At 43.0% G+C, this 11,826-nt stretch overlaps 1 long non-coding RNA gene across 1 annotated transcript; it reads left to right on the plus strand.

Moving 5' to 3' along the window:
* The first annotated feature begins 2,835 nt into the window (after window positions 1-2,835).
* LOC127391757 (uncharacterized) lies at window positions 2,836-5,481 on the plus strand. The gene is made up of 2 exons (XR_007891118.1): window positions 2,836-3,120; window positions 4,989-5,481. It is a non-coding gene; the product is annotated as an uncharacterized LOC127391757 (long non-coding RNA).
* The last annotated feature ends 6,345 nt before the right edge of the window (window positions 5,482-11,826 follow it).

Raw genomic sequence — 11,826 nt, forward strand, 5'->3', positions numbered from 1 at the left:
GCCTGTCCACATGAAATGTTCTGATTTAAGAAGTTGGAGCACAGAGAGCAATCTTTTAAATTTTTCTCTCCCCCAGAACTGACCAGATAGAGACCTGGTGCACAGGCAGAGGTACAAAAATGCATTAAAAGAGCAGTGCTGTGGTTAGTAAAAGCTGTGTTAAATGAAGTGCTGTTTTTGGCTTTTTTTGCCCTTAGGGAACAATAAGAAAACTTCTCTTTGTACGTATCCCTTTCTGAAACAAGCTCTGTGACTGGTCACAACCTGTAATAAAAATGCCACATGCAGGAGAATGTATTTAATATTGGGAAGGCAAAACAGAATGATATGATCTGTTTGGGGTTTGAAGGTAAATGTTTAGACATTTTTTTCTTTTAAAATACGCTGTGATAGATGCTGGTTAGCTGACTGGGAAATGAAATCACAGAGGATTTATGCTGTTAATGACAGGCTATGATGTCAAAGACATTTGGCCTGTAGCCATAACCTTTTGTGTGGTTCTGGCTGATTTTTATAAATAAACAGGACTGCTCAGCTGCTGCCTGGGTAGAAGTCCCCATCACTTGGAAGCACTGGGAACTGGGCTAAGGAGAGCACTTAAAAATAACAAGCAAAGAATTGAGGGGAAGGGGCATCCTGGAAGAAGTGCTTTATCCCCTTAATTTCTCTGCTTGGTTTTTTTGGATTTTTTTTTTTTTTTTTGCAGGAGGGCTTGGTTAATGTTTCAAGCACCAGGTTACTGCAATAACACGGAAACCAGTGTCACTTTCTGAAACTCCACTGGGTCGTGTTGCTTTACAATTAGTCAAAAGCTCGGACGTGTTGTCAATAGTGAGTCTTGGTCCTCTCATCCCATTTGTGGTATAAAAGCACAGACTGGGCTGGCTTCTAGAGTCATGCCAGGGGCTGTAGAACCCAGCCAGGAGAGGTGCAAAACCTAGGACACCTCATTCCAGTAACCTCTAGAAGAAAGCTGAAAGTCTGACCGTAGAGAGACAGAGAACCCCCCCCCTCTATCTCATATAGTGTATATATAACTTTATTATAACTATATATATATTAATATAGCTATATTTATACATATTTATGTTTTTATGTATTTATTATAACTCTATATGGTATGTATAACTCTCATATGTACCAAATCTGTCCCCTTAAGCAGCTTAAAGGCATAATTTTAATTGTATTTTGCTAGGTAATGCACAGGTTTTACTTGTAGCCATTTCAGGTGTTTGAAAGGTGGGAGGGCTTCTTTACAGTGTCTCTGGTGTAATATTGCTTCTCACACAGAGCTATTTTCCCTTTGTATTGTATCCTCTGGGGGCTGTGTTTGTGGTTGGCTAGTCACCAGCCCCTCGGCTGGATAGGCTGTGTAGCTGCATTGCTTTGGATTATCTGTCACCCAGTTAAACCCTCTGGGGATCCAGGTCCTTTTACTGACACACGAGCAGCAATGTGCTGGTGTTACAGAGCATCTTGCAAAGGCTGAGCTAAGCAAGCTCTGGGTCCTGCAGGTGTTTGGTTCCTAAAGCCCTGGTGGCTTCAGCAGAGGTTCCAATTGATGCAGCACCATCCCAGTCTTGGAATTCAGATGAGGACCAGGCAGGAACAAAGCAAAGATGAAACAACAACAAAACAGGAAATGTTTATTGCTTCAAGGATCAGTGGAGATGTCAGGACACCTGCAAGTCAATCTCTTTGGTTAACTGCAGGCTGAAACTCTCTGTTTTGGTGCAGAGGGAGCAGGGTTGGTTATGGATGTTGCTAAGGGCTGACTCAGCAGCATCCTCTGCTGCAGAGGGGACTAAGACCAGCTCTCCCAGGCTGGAGGGATGTGGGAGCATGGGAGCTGCTCCCTTCACCCCCTGGCCATGGCTCTGGGCTCACCAGCTCTCTGCAACTGCCTGTAACTGAGTCCAGATGTCAGGGCAACGCTGCAGTTTGATGATCATATTTCAGTATTAACATATTTGTTTTATGACAGAGTAGGATCATTACAGTTGTCACATTATTCTCTTCCCTTTTTTTGCCCCATCTCCTACTGGAAGAGACACTTATTATCATTTTATTGGGGAGAAACAAGTTCTCTATGTTCTTTTGCAGTCCTAAAAATACAGGACTCTCTTTTCCAGAGGAGCTTGTAATTGTAGATTTAAATATCTAGCTAATATGCTCTAGACATCAAGGAGAACAAGGGAGTCATTATACCCAGAGGAAGGTAGGATGCCTAAACTGAATTATAATAATGTAATTATTGGTATTTCAGATCTTACAATCTACATTATTTTTAGGCACTTGTCCAGTTCACAAAAACGTTGCCAAATAATTTGAAAAGAACTTAACTTGAAGACTGTTTGTTTTCAGCTCAGAGAGCAATAATATTTCATTTGTGTTGAAAGGAGACAAAGGCTTCTTGAATATTATAACGTGGTTTACAGTGTGGGTTAAAGTTTCTCTCTCAAAGTCCTACAACTTTTCCCAAGAGATTAATTCCTGAGAGAGCACAAGTTTCTGCATAAGGGCTTGAAAGTAAAAAAAAAAAGATATTCACAGGGTATAAATCTGCCAATATCCAGGATGCTTTCTGTCTAAAATTCTGCTGTGACATTAGTGATAATTAATGGCATGAACTAATTAATAATAGTATATAAAGATGACCCCTGGTGTGGTGTTTTGCTGAGCACAGGTAACGTGCTCATGCAGGGCAAAAGGACCCAACTCGTTTCTGTGTCAAGCTCTTATTTTAAACCCCCTGAGGCAGAGACTTGCAGTTGTGCCAAGGTCAGACCATGACATTAAAGACTGAAACTCCAAGTATCTGTGGTGAGAGAAAGGAAAGAGCTGGGAAATGCCAAGGGGCAGGTACTGCGAGAGAAAGATTTAATGAAAAGGGAAAAAGCAGATCCTAATCAGGGGAGGTGATGTGCAGAGAGGAGTTCTGAAGGAAAGTGAGTGGGAATTGTGCCTTTTAAAGTCTGTAGAAACTAATGGTACATGATAAGAATTGGATTTCAGCTTCTAAATCACTCTAAGACTTTTGGCAACTATAACCCACAAGTCTTTGAATCCACAGAGATGAGGAAGAAGCTTCAGCAGGAGATTTTTGCAAAGGCTCGACAGGTAGGTTGGCATTTATTGAGTATTATCAAGATTTTTGATAGCACAAAAGTGACTTCCATGCTGTCTCATTAGCTTTTCTGAGGTGTTTTGAGCCTTATCCAATTAGAGACTGTGCAGCATCCTGAGACAGAGAAGTAATTTGTGAGGGGAAGGGAACATCATATTTCCACCTCTTTATACCATGGATTTGAGGGGGGAAAAAAAGAAATCTCCTTGAAGATGAGATAATCCTGGGGGAACAATCCTGTAATATCTGCTGAAAACTGTGTGCAAGACTGAATTGTGAACTTCCTAATTGGAATGTTTCTGATGGGAGCAGTGTCTTGCCTCTAATTTAAATTCCACTAATTCTATTCTTGAAGATTTTGGCCCTTTAGACTTAGAAGGCAGAACTGCTTTTTCTTTGTGCTTGGGAGACAAGACCTTGACAGTCTCAAAATAGGTACTTTGTTTTTTTTTATCTTAAGCAAAATATAATTACATACAAACTGCAAACCCCTCTAAACAATTCTCATCAATTGCCTTGGTTGAATTGTAAATCACTATAAAATGCACACAAAAAATAATAATAAAAAAAAGAACAAAAAAAATATTTGGGCATAAGTGAGTTTTGGAGCTGTCTAGTCTGGGGTTCTGTTAGGTAATTAAATCAAGGAGACTTTCTGATCTATAGAAGGGTCAATGTACCAGGGCAGTGCTTCGAACCATGGTCTCATTAAGACACAATTACCTTCTTCATGTCCCAGATTGTTTATAGTGGGAGGCTTATTCCTAAGCAGTCAATAACTGGAGAACATAAATCACAGCTCAGTTATTCCAGGTTTATGGCCCAGATCCTCAGCTGATATAAATCACCAGTGCCCCAGGTTTTATTTATGAGCCAGGCTTTATTTATGCAATCCAAAGATCTGTCTCATACTGTTGTCATATTATTGCTTTTACTGACTCATCCTGTAGGCACAGGTTTTCATATAGAAAATGAAGGTGGAGATAACTGAGGTATGTAGAGAGTAATTTCGTAAAATTTTCAGGGAAAAAATCTGAATTGTTCCCTTCATTCCTTCCCCCTTCCTTTTATTAAGAAATAGTTGCCATGTGAATTTTTGTCAGCTCGTAACCATGGCCCTGGGGCACTTTGCACACTTTTTTTTTTTTTTTTTTCCCTCTCCAAAATGTTCCAGTGGTCTTTGTATGATTTAATGCTGCTGGTTCTAGATTTTAATTCAATTCAGAAGGGACGTCCCCAGGCTCAGAACCCACAGAGGCAACTATGGCAGCAGAGCCCAGGTCTGTTGTTCTGCAGGGGGTTATGCCCAGAGCCTTGGACATGTTTGAGTCTGGCTCTCCAGGAGTGTGTGTGTGTAACAGTGGGGACCAGTGCTTCTGTTTGGGGGCCTTCCTGTCACCTGTGCTTAGCTATAAAAGATCACAGAAAGGTGTATCTCCAAAAATCTCCTTCAAGAGAGGAGATGAGCCTTTTGAAGCTGAACATTCAAAACTTTCCTTGAAGCTGAAGAGGAATTTTAATTAGACATTAGGAGGAAATTCTTGGGTGTGAAGGTGGTGAGACCCTGGCCCAGGTTGCCCAGGGAAGCTGTGGCTGCCCCATCCCTGGCAGTGTTGGAGGGCAGGTTGGATGGGGCTTGGAGCAGCCTGGGCTGGTGGGAGGTGTCCCTGCCCCTGCAGGGGGGTTGGGACTGGATGGTCTTTAAGTTCCCTTCTAACCAAACCATTCTATGATTCTATGATCATGCCTGAGCAGCCCAGCACAGACAGTTGGATGGCTCACCCCACAGAGATCCTCTCACAAACCCTTAGTGTTGATAACTAATTAAACTTACAAAAGATCCTTTCTGTTTTTGTTCCAGTGGTTGCTGTGAGGACAGCCTGGCAGGGTGAAGTCATTTTTATATGTCCTGGTTGTATTTCATCATGCTGATGTCACCAGTGTCAATATGGTATTTATGAAGCTGGAGGTCAATATTCAAACTGGGTTTAGGCTCCACTGGCAAAGCTGTAGCTCTGGCTGCATTCGATCCTCTTTGGCTGACATGGAGCCAGAGGGGTTTTTCCATGTCATTCAGTTAAAGGAGTTTCCACTGCCTGGCTTTCTGCTCTCACTGCACCATAATGCAGTGACAACATGCTTTTAGAATAACAAAAACAAACCAAAGCAAAATAATTACAATAAAAAAATCCTCTGAGGAAAGAGTAGGAAAAAAACAACCACAAAACCAAAAAAACCCCAAACATCAAACCAGCAAAGAGACTGAATGTGAGAAAACAGCCAAGGAATAATGTGAAAAATTGATGAGCAGAGCTACAGATACTGGAAAACAATAAACAAGCAAAATCTGCTTCCTAAGGGATGATTGTAATGTTACTGCTCTGGGTTAAACATGGTAACTTTTTTATCCACCTGGGATTTTGGCACTTGAGTAACGGAGCGTCCAGGCATTTCAGTTCTCTGCTTTTCTCTTTGTGACACTCAAAAATTATGTCCACTATTTTTTCCATGAAAAATTACCAGCCTTTTATTCCAAATTGTTTCACAAACCAAAACTGTCACTACAGCGAGGGTGAAATATCCATTGGAGCTCTACACTGTTCTCCTTCTCCTGTGCTCAGAGTAGGACAAATGCATGCTTTTAAGAGCAAATATTAATATGTTGCATTTGACTACCTTTATCTGGCACCATAGGTCTGTACCTATGGAGAAAACCCCTCTGCCCTGTGTCTCCTCCAGCCCTCTGCCCCCCTCCTTACTGACCTCTTGAAAAGGGCATGGCCAACTTCATCCCACTCTGTGTTTAAGGTGACACCTGTAGCTTCATCTCATGTGATGCCTCTGGTTGATGCCACATAATAAAACCTTCAGAACAATGACCACTGATTTGGTTCTCTAAGTAGACTTAAGTTTATAAATTCTCCTGGTGATACTTTATATTTTTATATATATATATATATTTAAATATACACATACATACACCCATGTATAAAGGCTGTCTTCATGCTCACCATCTGTAAGTGCATCACCTTCACCAATCTATCCTTTTCCCATCAACTTTCTCCAACTCACCCAAGTGATTTGGAAGACTCAAACCCTCACAAGTAGTAGCCATTTCTTCCTGAACTCATGACAGCACTTTCCCTTAACTTCCTCTAAGCCTGAAGATCTTTCTTATGCTCCTAATCTTCCTCAAACCATCATTTCTTATCCAAAGCTGCTTAAGTAGTGGGAGAGAAATGTCCATTTCCAGGCAACACGTGTGCAAAGTTGGATGGGGGCTGGTTTGCAAAAGGAGCTGCCTGTAATCCGGAATAAAATTAAACCTTAATCACTATGTTCTGAAGGAAAGATTGGTCAGTGCCCAACAAACATGTATCTTAATAAAGACATTAATTCTTGAGGAGAACAAATCCATCCCTATCCCCTGGCTTAAAAGGACACGCATCTACGTGCAGGAACTTTGGCTTTGCCCGATCTGAAACAGTATGGTGCTGGTAAGAGAGGCTTATATGTAAGTCCTGGGCACCCTTAAATGAGGAGATGTCTTTACTGCTGTCTAAATTCCCTGAGGATTAGGTGGCCACCAAGGGCTGGCTGTGTAGGTCACCTTCACGGAAAGAGCTGTTCCTGTGCCACGGGGAGCCTGGGCACCCAGCAGGCAAAGGGCAGCTTCATCCCTGCCCTGGGAAAGGAGCTGAGCTGCAGATGGATTAAAGGCTCTTTTTCTTGTGTAACACTGGAGCAGGACAGAGGTTAGCAGTCAACCTAGGTCTCCTGAGCCACTGCCCTGTGCACCAACCACCAGATCTTTTTCATCCTCTCCATTTCTCAACTGCTTGTAATTACACTTAGAAATGCTCTGGAATCCAACACAAACAAGCGAGATATTTCCAAGTGAGCTTTCAGTTTGTTATTAATCCTTCAAAGACAGTTTTGTCCACAAAGCAAGACAGAAAGTTACCATGTTGCTAAGTCCTCTCCTCTGCTGTGCGTGTTTGTGGCATCATTTCTCTCTGATGAGCAAATTTGTGTACATGCTGACATCTCCCTTTGTGGACTGGCTGTTTTTCTCTCTCACATGATAGGAAAAACAAATTCCATGCTGAATCAGAACACAGCCTGCACAACGAATATGATCTGGATTTGGTTCCAAGGCCAGGGATTTTGGTCACTCAGGACCTACCTCAGAACCAACTGGAAGTGATTTTGTGCATGTTTTTTTTCCCCCACCATCCAATGAAGTATTACCTCATGAGTGGAGCATCCTGGGGTGACAGTAAATATCCACAGATGCTGGGTATTTTCTGCCCCACACTTCCCATTGCTTATCTCCAGTTTTAATAAAGATCTGTGGGGGGGAAAAAAAAAAAGAAGAGGCATTTACTGGATATTTCTGTGTTACATTCTATTTATATGAATGTGAACATTCCAGCACCTACTCACCCTGCACTGACTCACTGGAATGTGGTTATCACAGGTGAATCTGCTAAGAAGGTCATCCCCACTGACACTTTGCCTTCTCCTTGGAGACCATTCCTGCATGACCTCATGGAGCTTCACAAGAGCTGGCTGGGCACAGTGTCCCTCTAATAAGCAATATTATCTCACCTGGCATCATAATTTACCATCAGCAGATGTTCTCTGGGAGTTCTAATTCGAGGGAAACCGATGGGAATATTTCAGCTCTGTTATTGACTTTTCTTCTTGAGCGTTGTCATGAATTCCTGCTGCCTCGGGCGGCTGCAGCAGCAGTGACAGATGAGCTGTGCTCCTTCACAAACCAGGCCATGTTCAACTGGGCATCCTACCCCACCACGGCTGGTGACTTCTGCTGTCTCTGATACAACTGTGGCGTTGTAAAGGCAGCACATGGTGAGATGTTTCCCAAGGAGGACCAACAACTAAGGGAACTCCAGTCCACAGTAGCCTGGCAGTCAGGAAAGACCCGTTCACCTCTTCTTGCCTTGTCTTCAAGCCTCACAGATTTCTAGGAATGAAACATTCAATGCCATTCTCCGCAGTTTAAAAGACTATTTCCAGCCTTTCAGGGCAATCACTGAAGAGCTAGTGAGACTTGCAATGTCTAAGAAAGAAAATTTTCACAAGCAATGCAGGTTAAACAGGAGGAATTTCTGCTTGGCTTTGAAGTCCATGAGTTGGTTGAAATGATTGGGATTTAGACCTGAAAGTCCTTTTGAAAGAACTAATGGCTTTGTTAGGCTTATTAACTAAAGATCTGGGCTGCAGGGTTTGAGACCAGCCTGCTTGGTGGATGTCAGGGTTTTCCCTTAACTCAACTGAGCATTCCAAGTGCAGAACTCATTATATGGCAGAAAATTAATGTAAAACCAGATTAGAGCCAAATAAACCTTCTAAAACAGAAACCTAACTACAAGATGATGCCCAAATACCTGCATGGCTATTTAAACCCACCCTACTGTACATGTTCCACATCAGAAATGGCAACCTAGAGAAACGTGGAGGTGACTCAGATGCCACCATGTGTCAGCACTGCTGGTCTGCTCAGCTGCACACCCAGCAGAGGACACACCGTCCCACTAAGCCTACTTGGGCAGTAGGTAGAGCTGGTCCTCAGCCAAAGCTTGAAGACACACAGAGCAAGGTTTCAGATTCCTTCTACTAAGTTCAAGCGAGTTGCAGTGCTGGCTCATTCCTAGTTTTAACTGCTTCTCCTGATGAATTGGGTATAGCTGCTGTGAAGTGAAGGCTGACTGGCTCTTATTTATTTTTTAAAACTCAACTAACCAGATTATTTTTTTATCTGACTATGGGCCAGTCCAACCCACATGAAGAAAAGGCTAGAGCACAGATCAAACATTTCTTGGCCAACATGGCACTGCTATTAGGGAAGATTTCCAGCAACCTCTGTCACAAGTTGCAAGATATTTATCAGAAACAAATGGAGTTTGAAATTTCATGACATTTAATTTTTTAAGACAGTAATTGCCTATTTCCTTACCAAAATTAGAAACAGAAAATGTTTTCAAAAGTCCCCTCTCCAGCAACCTCTATTGTGATTCAGTTCCTTTGCTTTGCAGCTAAGGCATTGATTGCCTTTATAACAGAAGCCCAGTACAGTCTCCTACCCCTTGAGCTCAGTTCAAGTGCAGTTCAAGTTCTCTTCTGCTGCTGGAGGAGCGAGGTGAGCATGCTTTCAAGAGAATGACTAAGGCAGCTGCAAGATATAAGTTTCACTTTATCAGTCTCTCAAGGAGAAAACAACTTTGCTTGCCATTAACGTCCTTCTGAAAGCTACAATACATATCCTTAAAAATAAAAGAGTTGAAATGGGTTTTCTGGAAAATTTCTTCCAGTTCGCCACTCAGAAGCTGATCAGCAGAAGGTGAAGAACAGCTGTTTGAAATATGTGTGTATATTTAAAGATATATAGTCAAAATCTGGACACAACCTCCACAAAGTGACATGCAAAACCATGTGAAACTCTTGCAGAGTTAGGTTGTCTCTCAGTCCACCAAAATTAGAGAGAGGAAGGGAGTAAGAACATGGACAGTTTGCGGGAGCTGATAGTAGGAAAAACCAGATAAATTATGCAATTTAATAATCTTGCTGGTGTTGCTTCCCATCTCCTTACCTGTCTTGACTATATATATATATATACACACACACCTAGAAAGGTACCAGCCACTGTGATGGATGTGCAGCTTGGTTGTCCAGTTGCATGTGACTCCATCTGCCTGCTTGAGGTTTCTTTAGAAGACTTTAACTGTGACTGCAACATTGTTTTCCCAGCTGTCAGGGAAACTGCCTCCATCTGCAGGGTAGACTCCTCTCATGGGTGAAGTTTTAACTAGCACAATTATCCTTTGATGAATTAGTAATATTAAATAAACTTCATTTCAATGATATCTGACTTCCACCCCTCTCTGCCACACGCCTCAGCTGCAAACATTTGTAAAATGCCTCAGTAACTCCTAAAAATGATTGTACCACAGTTATGAGAAATTCCAGAGTCCCGCATAAAATTGTGCTTGGAAGGGAAACTCAACCTACTGGGCAAAGCAAACGAATTATCATTGTTCTCACAAGTACTTCATGGAGCAATCCGTGCTCCAGGGACCTTGCTGTACCTTCTGAGCTTTCAGAAGGACATGAAGTTGTATTGCCCCAAGCATGCATCATAAAACCTTCAAATCCCTGCAGGATAAATGTGGGTAAACACTGAGAGACGTAATTAATTGGCATAAAGGCAGGACCTGCAGATCTGACTGGTAGGAGAGCACAGTGAATACATCATGTGTCTTCTTCTGAATGGGATGTGACTTGCTCTCCAAAGCAGTTCTTAGAGGACTTAATTTCAGAGGAAAATGATTCTACTACAGAAAACACCCTGCCCTGAACACATCAATAGTGTTTCTGATGCATGGGAGCTGAAACCAGAGGCAGGTTTAAGGAGACAAAGTGAAAATTAAAGTAACGCCTTGGGTGGGATCCTGTGGGTACATCCCTTCATCCTGCTGCTGGGCTGTCTGCATCCCACCCTTGAACCCTCTCTCAGAGTTGCTGGTGGCTGTCAGATACTGCTGCATGTTAGGACTGAAAAGCTGTTTTGAGCAGAGCACAGGAAAAAGCTGAGCAAAGACCCTGCTGTCCACTGCCTCAGCCAGGAGCCAGGCTGCTGACCCTCCCTGCTCCTCTGTCATAGAGTCCTAGAATGGTTTGGGCTGGAAGGGGCCTTAAGATCATCTAAATCCACCCTCCCTGCCATGGGCAGGGATCTTGCCTACTAGGCCAGGTTTTCCCTCCTGTGGAGCCTCTGGACACAGATGGTTTCTGGGTCCCTAATCCATGGACCAGCCCACGTCTCACAGACAGGATAAAGTAGCAGGAGGAAGAGGCTGAGGTCATGGAACACAGCATCTCCTGACCCTGTCACCAAAGGTATGGAGGTCTCACGTGATGGAAAAGTTACCCATTGAGGGGCCTACTGCCAATAAACTGAGTCTACCATCTGAGCCTAGGTTTCCAGCAGCTGAATTCCATTCAGCCCTTAAAAAAATCCTTTCAAAGGCTTTTAGAGGTAGGAAAGCAGGCAGTGGCTGCACAGGTTCCCTTACACCTTGTGACTGGCAGCAGGCAGTTAGTCATCCCTTCTGCAGAGTAATTACAGCTCCACAACCCCTGAGCGTGTTTTGGATTTGCTCCACAGATTCTGGGTTATGACTACCCTATAGATCCCAAGGCTTTTCCAGGATCCATTGGGCTGGCATGTGGTACAGCCCGTGGAAAAAACAGCAGCTCAGGCATGATATAACAGGTACACTACTGTGTATGAATTGCCATGGAAACCCCTGTGGGTAAACTGATGCAAGACCAAGCAGAGCATCAGCTTGCAGTTGTGCTGAGATAAGTGAGCACTTGCTGCTCAGTGCTCAGGCTTGGGCTAAAGGTTTCTTTGTGAGGTCAGCTAGGATGAGATCATTAGTGTTCTTTGGGGAGCGCCTCGTCATACCCACAGGACTTTTGTGGGAAGAAAAAAAAAAATGAACCCTCGTTAAGTAAAAGTGCTAAAAGATTTTTACCAATTGCCTGCTGACAAACCAGGGGAACATCTGAGTATTCATCACTTGGTGCAGCTCTATCAAGACCAGCAAAACCGCACAGGGTTGGACTTAATTTGGCCCTTTTGAGCAATTCAGCGTTTCCTAATTTCTTCC

Source organism: Apus apus, chromosome 17, assembly GCF_020740795.1.
Source record: "Apus apus isolate bApuApu2 chromosome 17, bApuApu2.pri.cur, whole genome shotgun sequence".
Lineage (NCBI taxonomy): Eukaryota > Metazoa > Chordata > Aves > Apodiformes > Apodidae > Apus > Apus apus.